This window comes from Apteryx rowi, unplaced genomic scaffold, assembly GCF_003343035.1.
Source record: "Apteryx rowi isolate R43461 unplaced genomic scaffold, aptRow1 scaffold_354, whole genome shotgun sequence".
Classification (NCBI taxonomy): domain Eukaryota; kingdom Metazoa; phylum Chordata; class Aves; order Apterygiformes; family Apterygidae; genus Apteryx; species Apteryx rowi.
The window spans coordinates 186,102-196,792 of record NW_020450019.1 but is presented as its reverse complement, the minus strand read 5'-3'; positions in this window follow the sequence as shown (position 1 = coordinate 196,792).

Here is a 10,691-nt window from a genome sequence, read left to right as displayed (position 1 = left end):
AAAAACGCTCCCCCCCGCCTTTTCCTCCATCGCCCCAGGCAGCATCCGACCGTCCCTGCTTCCTCCTGTCCCTCCCTACCGGCCTCTTCCTTCCTTCCTTCCTTCCTCCGCCGGCTTTCCGGAGGGCAGCGCTTCCCCGGGCGTGGGAGATGCCCGGGGAAGGGCAGCAGGCAGGGAGGGCCGGCGCTCGGAGCCGGGGGTCGGGGAGCCGGGGTGCCCCTTCCGCCTCCCATGCGCAGACAGCACCCCTTCCTCGGTTAGGAAGCGGGGAGACGAGCCGCTGCCAGACCCTCCGTAACAGGAACCCAGTCGGAGAGAAACAGGGGCTCTGAGAGCCCCCTCCATTCCCTCTCCTCCCCCAGGTGCCTCCCTCCAAGCCGGATGCCAGCTCCGGTGTCTGGCAAAGGCCACGCAGTGGAGACGTATCCCAGCCCCATGGGGACAGACACAGCCCCGCGGGGACGGACGCAGCCCCGCGGGGACGGACGCAGCCTCCCAACCCCACCCCTCAGCGGCTGCTGCAAAGGGAGGTTTCCCCAAGGACGTTTGCACCAGGAGCCTTCCCACCCCCCTGCTGCCCCCAGGCCCCCACCGGGCTGTTGCTCATCAGCCAGCGGGGCTGGGTGTGAACCGCCAGCCCCCAGGGAACCCCGGGCATCGTTCCCCGGCCCTCCCTGCCGGCATTCCCATTTGCCACCAGCCGCCTCCGGGCCATTCCTGTTTCGTTGCACTTCTTTTAGCTGTGGTTCCCGCAGGGATGGCGGAGCAGCCCCACACCGGACACATCCGCGCGGCTGCACGGGGCGAGCCGGTACGTCGCGGCGAGAGCAGCCACCCCACGGGCGAGGGGTCCACGGCCTCTGCTCGAGCCAAAACCTGGGGGAAATTTGTGCTGCCACCAGCGGGGAGGTGCCAGAGCATTCGGGCTGTTCTCGAGCCTGCGGAAAACGAGACCCTCCCAAAATCCCAGCGCTGCGATCTCACGTTTTGGGGTGCGYGGGGCCAGGAAAGCAAGCGGGGGGACCCCGGCGGCACCGCGGCTGCAGGGCCGGGGGCTCTTTGTTCTCCCACCAGGCAATGAGTCACGGCCGGCGCAAGACTCCAGACTTTAAGGACCTGTGATTTAATCCTGGCTCCCTAATCTCGAAGCTCGGCCAGCCAGGCAAGGCTGGCAGGCGGCACTCGCTGCTCCCCATGAGTATATTACTCTTCTCCCAAGACAGCCCCGCTCGCCCCTTCCCATCCCCAGCCCTGGGAGAGCCACTTGCCACCGCAGCGGTGGCAATGCCGGAAAGACAAGGGAAGCACCGCGCCGGCGGGCGACCCCGCGCCCCGGGAGCCGGCCCGCGCGCAGCCAGCATCCGCTGCCGCAGCGATGCTCGGCTGGGGCACGACCAGCAGCGAGCCCGGCCGAGCCGCCCTGCCGGCATCCCGAAACGCGGCAGCGGCTGCGGGCAGGCGTGACCCCTGCTCCGGGGATCGGGGAGCTGCCCCCAGCGGGAGGGAGGGGGACGAGAGATGCGCAGCCCATGACAACGCCAGCCTCCCTGGCGAGGCAGGAGAGCCGGCGCGCAGCGGCAACAGGGCCGCGAGGAGGAGGAGGAAGAGTGGTGCTGAAGGCCAGGGAGTCATTCCAGGAGCCCCCGGGCAGGGGATTTGGAGCTTGGCCTCCCCGCAGGCTGGCAGAGGGGCCCGAAATGGGGCAGATGGGCCCAGCCGAGGTGCCAAGCGCCTCTCGCCGGGCGGCCGCTCTCCCAGCGCTGCGCCGAGGCCCCGCACCAGKAGGTCCCGCACGGCATTCCTGCCATTCTGGAGGCCGAGGAGAGGCATGTGCGGCCGCTCCGGGGAAATGCCAGGCATTGCTGGGATTGCAGCCCTCATCCAGGGGCCGGGGGGCTCAGCTCTCCGCGGCCACAGCCCCCTCGCCTCTACCCCCCCGCCCCGCCACGATCAAAGCGGGGCCAGCCGGCCCGCGAGGCACCCGCTGCTCCCCGCCGCCCTCCGCGCTTCCCACGGCCGCCAGCTGGGCTGACACCAGCCGGATGACGGGAGACGGCYGATGGGGTCCCAAGCGCACGCCGAACCCGAGCGAGGGGACGGCGCCCTGGTTGCAGCTCAGCACGGACCCCCCCGCACGCCAGCGCTGCGGCCCCGGAGGCGCCGGGGCATCGCTGCGGCATTCGGCACATCCCCAGCGTCTGCCCTTGCCAAGGGGCCACGGCCCTGCCCCGAAACAGCCCCAGCGCCTGCCCTGAGCCCCGTCTGGGGGGGGGGGCCGGTTGGACTGGCTCGGTGGCAGCCGTGTCCCCAGGGACCCGTCTGAACGCCCCCAGCGCGCCCCATCCCGCTGCCTCCGCTCCGGCAGGCCCGGGAGGAAAAAATGGGAAGAGGAAACGTGGGAGACAAATCTCTGCCGTTTCCTTCCTCCCCTGCCCGCCCCGCGCCGGGGCCACGTGGACGTCAGGCTGGAGCGCGCTCCGGGGGTCTCCCGTGGGAGCTGCCCCACCGGGGCCACCCCGCGCCCGGCCCCCAGCGCGCCCGGTGACAGGCGGCTTGCGCAGCCGCCCCAGCATGTCCCGACAGGCAGAGCCGCCAAGCCGGAGCAGCGAGACAGGTCGGGGCACAGCTGTCGGTGCCAAGCAGCGGCCGCGGCGGGGGCTTCGGTTTCCACCCGCCCGCTAAAACCATGCAAAAAAGGAAAAAGCGGCTTGCAACTCCGGCTGGCTTCCAGCTGGGGGGCAAGCGGGGGGGGGGGGTTTCCCCCGGTCCCCCCAGCCTCCGTGCTCTCCCCATATTTGCAAATTAAAAATAGAGTCCCAAAGAGGGGCCGCTCCCCCTACCCCGTGCGTGGCGGCAGCTGGAGGCAGCCCGGCTGCCCTGGGGCCGGCACAGAGCGAGGATCGGATCCTGCCGCCTCTGCTCACGTGGAGCAAACGGGCAGGAACCGAACGGGCAAACGCGGCCCGATTCGTGGCGCGGGGCCGGCACTGGGGAAGGGGTCCCTCGCCCCGCGGGGGCAGGATTTGGAGCGTTTTGAACGAACGAGGGCGCAGGGCAAGGGCCCCGGCGGTGCTCCCGCAGCCCAAGCCGGGGAAGGGCAGGCGGCGTTCGCCGGGGCAGATCCCACCCCAGGAATGCGAGCGCGCCTGGACGCCTTCCAGGCCGCTTGTGTTTTTGCACAGGAGTGTCCTAAATATACAGCCAAACAGGAGCAAGGGGGAACGGCGCAGGCTCCCGGCATGCACCGCCGGCGGCCCACGGTGCCACGCACGCAGGCGCACGCCGTGCACGCCGCGGGCCGCCTGCAGAGCCCTCTGCCAACTCTGCCTCCCACCGGCTCCTCCGCGCGAGCCCAAGAGTTATCATAATTGTCGGGATTTGCTTTCGCTGCTCCCCGCGTTACCCAGGGCACCGTTAGGAAACGGCCGTACGGGCGCCGGATCGCGCCCCCGGCAGAGCCGAGCGCCTCCCAGCCGCGAGCAGGATCCCCGCGCGCCCRTTTCTGCTGGGAAACCGAGGCACGGAGGAGCCGGGCAGCGGCAGCTCCGCGTCCCGCACTCGCCTGCCGGCTTTCCCRCGCGCCGGCCGCCCCCCGGCACACACAGACCGGCCCCGCCAGCTGCGGCCCCGGGGGCCCTGCCAGCGTGACCATTGCTAACCCCTGGCACGCGGCGCGGATAACGTCACGCTCCGGGGGAGAATAAAGGACAGAGGGACGGACAGCTGCCGGCCCTGACACCGCCACGGCGTGCCGGCTCTGCCCGCGCCGCCCCCCTCGCCCAGCGCCTGCAGAGAGCGGGGTCTCGGACCTCGGACCGCCGCGGCCGACGTTAACCCCCCCGTTCCATTCCCCCGCCAGGGAGTAGCAAATCCCCCCCCCGGGGTAGGAGGGGAGCTGGAGCTGGGGGTCTTTCCAACTACCCCCATCACCCGGTGTATAAAATCCACCCCAAATCCCAGAGCTGGGGAAGCGGCATCGCTCCCAGCTGCGGCACGGAGGATCGCTCCGGCAAAGAGCGGGCAGGGCGAGGGGGAGGGAGGGAAGGGCAAACACTAATCCCTCCCGCACGGCGAGTTGAGATTAGGGTCAGAAAAATGAGGCTTTAATAGGATTTTCAGGGAAGAGAGAGCTGTGTTGAGACAATAACTGATTTTCAGCCCTTATATGGAAAAGCGTCTCCCTGCTCCCACCTGCAGCGGGTCCCAGCGGCCGGATGGAAGGGGGAGGACGGATCCCACCCCGGCACCTTCAGTCCAGGCTGGCATGAGCTCAGGCCCCATGGCTAAGGCAGCATTTGGGGAGGCTCCAGCAGGGAGCCGGGATGCTCCAGCCAGGAGCAGGGATGCTCCAGCAGGGATGCTGGTGGGGCCCAGCTGGGGGAAGCACCGGCGGAGGGTGCCCCGATGCGGAAAACCCGCGGGGGATGCAGGGGGACACGGGGCAGGAGGGCAGCAGCCCCCCGCGGGCCGGCGGGGGCTCCCGCGCTGCCGGAGCGGGACAGCGCAGGTGAGCGCCCGCCGGAGCAGCCGCCCCCAACCGCCTGGCTGTGCCCCCGGCCGGAGGATTAACGTCCCGCAGGAGAAAGCATTTTAATTCTCTTTAACCCAAAACGCGGCCGAGGAGCTTTGCAGCTCAGCGGGGATTTGGGGGAGCGCCTGTTTGTCTGCACACAGCCGGCACGTGTCCCTTCCCCTCCCCATTACGCCCCTTCGCATCCGAGCGGCCGCAGCCGGCGTTCCTGCGGCACGGCACGGCGCAGCCGGGCGAGAGGCAGGCTGGGAGCAGCCAYGCATCCGACCTGGAAGCAGGAGCACTGGGAAGAAAAGGCAAGGCGTTGGTGATGCGGAGCCAGAGGGAAAGCACCCAGAAGTCTCCCAGGAAAATCCCAGTGCTGGCAGTAGCGGGTGCTGCATCCGAGCCCGGGGCACGGCTGCTCCCAGCTGCTCCTCATCCCGCCTCGAGGAGGGGGATGCGCCAAGAAAATGAGGTTGAGGTGCCGCAAGAGACACTGGGGGCCTCTCCGGATCGGCACAGCCTGGCCCCGTCCCGAGGAGCCCGTGCTATAAATAGGTGGCACAAGGATGGGCTTCGCTCCGGAGGGAGGAACGGAGTYGCCCGCTCGCACCCGCCAGCCGAAAGCCCCGGCCGGCTCCCCGCTCCCCGGGGCAGCCAGGCAGGAGGCGGCGACGCGGCCCGGGCGACGCCGAGCCGAGAGCCGAAGACGAACGGAGTGGCAAAAAGGAGCAGCAAACTGGATTTCTGACATTCCTTCAGCTCCGGGCTGGGTGTTAACGCGGGGAAGGAAATCGCCGTGTTCCTTCCCAACGCAAACTTTTATCTTGACAGCGTCTCCTTCGGAGCCCTTTCGTCAGCCAGCGCTGGATTCCCGCTTGGCTCCTTTCCCCTCTCGTTTGCATCACGACCAAACTAATCTCTGCCCTGGCAGCCTCCGAGCGTCGAGTGTCAGCTCCRCTCAGCTGCACTTTCATTCCTTCGGCGTTCCAGAGCGACAGCCTTGGAGGGCTCCCGGCTCCCTGCTCGGCCCCGGCAGCCGGGCTCCCCGGCGCGGCGTCAAGAGAAATTTGGGAACGCGGCCTACGAGCCTCGTCCCCGGCTGCCCGGGCGGACAAGCCCCCTGCGAAGCATCGCCCTCCTCGCCGCGGAGCGCCCGACGGTCCCAGCCGTCCCGCCGGCTCCTTTCGGAAGGGGCAGCCCGGACGGGTGCCTCTCCCGGCCGCGGGGAGCCCCCGGGCTTCACGGCTCCGCTCCGCAACCGGCTCCTCTCCGCCATACGGTGCTGGCCGAGGGCTCGGGGCAGGCACCGGGGAAGCCGGGCCAGCGCTGAGCACGGCCGCGCTCGCTACACGCCAGGCTGCCGCGGGGCAGGGCGCAGACGGCGCCTTTCCCTCTGCCCCCGGGGCGCTGGGTGGCACCAACAGCCCCGGGCCAGCGCATCCCTCCCCTCCGTGCCCTGCTCGCCGGGGAGGCGCCGAGCTGAAAAGAAAGCAAGCCGGAGCTTTTCCTTGCGGCCCCCGAGGAAGCGGGACGGGGCTGCGAGCAGTGGAGGAAGCCGGCGCGCTGGTGGGGCTGCCTTCTGCCCCAGCTCCTCCTCCTCGCTCCCCGCGCTGTCCTAAAAACGGCATTATGGGCAGCAAGCCCTAGAAAAGTAACAGGATTCCGTTTCCTGTTTTTCCCATGGAAACCCTCAAATAGAAGCTGGCCTCATTATTGTAATTTTTTGGGTCTTTTTTTTTTTTTCCAGCGGGGCTAACAATGAGCCATTTCCTCTGGCGGCTCCGAGAGGCACCTTGCGCTCTCGCTCCCGTTTGTCCGCGGCACCGCGGCGGAAAATCCTACCCGGCAAGGTCAGGGGAAGGCTGCCCGCGACTTCCATGCCCTGCCCCGCTCGGGGCCGGGGGCCCGGCGAGGGGCCGGCGGCCGCCCGCCCTGCCGGAGCCCCCGCGGTCCTTGCACGCTCGACGCGCCCGCTGCGCCGCGCTGGTCCGTGCGCGCGAACGCAGCCCTGGTGCCACGCGGTTTTGCACCGAGGGCGCGCGGCGGACGTGCTTTTGCAGCCCCCGCGCGCCTCTCGTTCCCGCGCTGCCGGCCCATCCTGCCTTCGGGCTTCGAGCGGAGCCCGCGCCGCTGCGCGACGTCACCGCCCTGCGCCGGGTGCCGCCAGCCCGCGCTTCGCCCCGAGAGCACCAGCACCGCGGGGGACGAGCGGCCACAATAGCGCCCTTGTCCCCGGGGCCGCCCACCCTGGTGCTTCGGGAACAGCCTCTCTCCTCCGGCCGCGGTGCTGGGGATGGTCCAGCAAGCCAGGCTCAGGATCGCTGCCGGGAGCCGGCCCGGCTCAGCGCATCCCTCCCCGGCTCCCGCTCCATGAGCCAGCACGGCACTGCTGCATCCCCATCCCAGGGGCACGGGCAGGATCGTGCCCAGCAGCGCGGTCGCTGGCGCTCCGTTTGGGCTACTCTTGGATGACTCGGGACCTGGGTTTCCGCCCCTTCCCCCAGGGAGGGCTTGGCGGCCCGGCCGCCCGAACGGCTCGCCAGCTCCCAAATGAGATTTTCCCCTTGCTCAGCCGTTCGAGCGGCGCACGGAGCCCTCCCTGCCGCAGCCGCCCGGCCGGAGGGAGACGCGCGCTGCCGCGTAGCCTACGTCAGCCCGGCCCTRCCGCTCGGCGATTATCCCGGGGCTCGGCCCCGGCGCCATCCCACGTGCACCAGCATGGCTTGAAGTCGGACCGACTCATCCCACCTTCCTGCTAAACCGCCTCTCCCATTCCAGCGTCCTCCAACCTCAGAAAATTAAATTGCATCAGGTGCGCGGTCTGCAGAGCCACGGGGTTTTGCATCGCGCGGAAAAAACCTGCCAGGCGCGTGGCCCGACGGCCAGGCAGGGAAAGGGAGCCCTGCACGTCAAAGCGGCCAGGCGCGAGGGGACGAGCTCTGTCCCAGCACCTCTCCCGCCCTCCCCATTCCCACCGGGACCACAGCAGCAAGCGGCTGGATTGAACCGCCACCGGCTCTTGCAACACGACGCCAGGCAGCAGCCAAGACCCGGCACCGCATTGCGCAGGACGCGCCCGGCCGAGGCGTGATGGCTGCAGCGCTGCAATTGGGGAGAGCAAGCAAGTCCCGGGCACAGGCAGCCTCGGAAAGGGAAGCGCTCCCTTCGGATGCTTCGGGCAAATGAACGAGCCATCGGGGAGCCGCCGGGGGGGCGGCAGCCGGTTTAAAGCAGCCACGTGGTTTGTGTCCCAGCGCATCCCGGGATGCCCCTGGAAATGCAGCCGGCTGGATTTGCCGAGTTTGTGGCACAGCCCAGCTTGCGGGGCCAGTGGGACACGCGGCCCAGAGGGAGCCAGGTCGATATTTTCCAACTCAAATGCTTAAAATAGGTCATCTATCGCCATTTCTTTTTAAAATCAGGTCTTGCCGCCTGCTAAAGACAAACCTGGTTTATTAATGGGACGGCACCAACTTGAAACCTGACAGGTTTTTTTTCCTTTAATGAGAATAAAGCCCATTCCGGAGGCTCAGCAGCTCCCCACGACGATTCCCCCCGGCTGTTTTCCTCTTTTTGCTTGCCAGCCAGCAACTCTTTGCATGACCCGGAGGGGACCGGGCTGTCCCAGGGCTGCCCAGCTCCGAGGGCCCGTGCCGGGCCGGAGCAGCGTGCGCAGGAGCCCGGCTGCACCAGACCCGCTGCACCAGTCAGCAGCTTCAGAAAAAACCCAAACAAACCCTGAAACCACCCCCCGCGAGCCTGGAGGGAAGGGAACCCAAAACAGGACGTTTTGTGACTCCTTCCCCCGCTGCCGGGCTTGCAAAGTTGGACCCGTGCGCGGACCACGCACCCAGGCGCGTCCCCAAGCCCTGTCCCGCAGGGAATAACACTGATCGGGATCTTCTTTGCGTTTGACACCGCGCAGCCCAGATGACAAGGTGACAGCGCTGCCTCTAAAGGTCTTTCAGTCCACTAAAAAAACCAAATCACCCACATCTGAGAAGAAGTGACAGGGTGACACTCACGTGCGGGGCGAGATAGGAGCGCCAGTGGCAGTGGCGAGAGCGCAACGCCGGGACGCAGCACGTGACGCACGCTCAAGGTTAAAAATCGAAGCAGCGGGGCGTCCTCGGCAGAGCCCGCGGCGGGCCGGGGGCCAGCGTCCGCGAGAGCCCAGGGCCACCGTCCCCAGCGAGCAGCGCCGCGCGGCCGCCTCTGCCCCCGTGCCAGGTTTCGCGCTTGCAAGCCCGGGTTGCGGCAGGAACCCCGAGCACAAGCTTTTCCTGTCTTTCAAGTTCGGGGTTTGGAAAGGAAAAAAAAAAAAAGCAAAAGCCTAAGAAACTCGATTTGCCGGGCAGCTCCTGCGAACAGGGAAAGCGGCCGCGGCACCGCGGGAGCAAACGGGCCRAGAGCTGGGGACTCTCCCGGCGCGGCGGGAGCAGCCCCAGCCACGCGGCAGCGAGGCAGCGATCACGCCAGCTTCGCGCTAACGCGGCGCCTTTCGCCGAGGGATTGCAAAGCGCCTTCGAAGGGGGAGGCAGGTCCCCTCCCGGCCTCCCTTGCCTCCGCCGCAAAGGCGCCCGCAGGAGCCGCATCCCCTGCCCCGCGCCGCCGCGCTCGCCGGCAGGGCACGCGTTCGCACCACAGCCCCTCTAACCCTAAAAACGCAGCGGAACAAAAGACCAGATGGCAACAGCCTCGAAAACTCTCCGAAAATCTCAACCCCTAGCACGCGCCGGCGGAGAGTAAGCACCRAGGAATCCGGCGAGAAACCATGATTAATGCTCAGCCGCTGCGCCGGGCAGCGCTCCTCATATCTGAGACATTTCGCACACACCAATTAAGCCTTTGAGGCCGGTCATTAGAGCCATCGCGGGGCCGGAGAAGCCGAGTTCAAATAACCAGGAACTGAGGAACACAGGCCTAATTCAGCTCTGGGGCGAGGACGTGCAACCGCCGCTGAAATGAGCAGGCGGCGTGCCAGTCTGCCGCCGCGGCCTACATACCAGSCACCCCGGCCGCGCCGCCGGCCGAGGGACCCCGCGCCGCCCCCCGGCATCGCCCGGCCCCGGTGCAACCCGTGCACCATCCGCCCTCGCCGCACCGGGCCAGCGCCGCCCCGCTGCGGACATCGGCCCTGGTGCAAGGCCAGGGGGATCCGCTCGGAGCAAGGGGAGCCAGAAGAAGAGCAGAATGGAAAACGCAAGCAGCTAAAAGCACATTTTTGTGGATTGCTCGGCTGCCTACGCGGTGAGCCGGCCAGCCCGGGACAGCCGGGAAGYGCTCCAGGCAGAGCCGCCGGGCTGATAAGGACGGAGCAGGCTGGAGCCTGCAGGGGAGACAAAGCCGGCTGGGAGTTTCGGAGGAAAGGCGCGTGGGCGTCCGCGGGTCTTGCCCACAGGAACGGCGGGAGGGGGACGCTCGGGGCAGCCCGCACCCCACGTGAGCCGCTCCAAGGGCGCCCCTCCGCCTCCTCGGCCAGGGCTGTGCCAGCCCGGCCACAACGCCACCCTCGCTGGGCACCCAGGGACAAGACGCCACGGCTGGCGCCGCCTGCCCGGCCCCACGGCTCCGGACATGCCCCGCACACCGGCCGCCTCCGAGAGCCCCCGACCCCAGCGCCAGCCCCAAAGGTGGTGGCTTTCTCCAATCCCACTCGYGTCCCCGAAGAGCCCGGCATCACCGGAGCACCCTGCCAGCCCACCGCCACCCCACCATGGCCCCAGCCCGTCCTTTGGGACCTCAGTGCCAAAACCACCCCCGTGCCGCTGGCCTCGGCGCCGGCCCATCCGGCGCACACCGAGCCGCGGTGCCGGCTCCCCCCGGCAGATCCGGCTCCCGGCCGCGGCCGCCTCGCCTCCGCCTGCTCCATCCCGCCCCGCGGCCGGGCCCCGGGCACCCCCCGTCCCCAGAGCCCCAGCGTCTCCCAGTTCCCCCAGTACCCCCCAGGCACAGCTCCCCCGTGCCCCCAGCATCCCTTAACCCTGCTCCCCCACACCCTCCAGCACCTCCCAGTGCCTCCCGGGCCCCGCTGCCCCACGTCCCCCGTGCTCCCCAGTCCCCACTCCCCCGCACCCGTAGCCTCCCCAGGGCCCCCAGTATCTCCCAGTCCCTCCCAGTGCCGCTCACCGCGGGGCCGGGCGGCGGGATCCCGACCAGGCAGAAGGCGATGCCA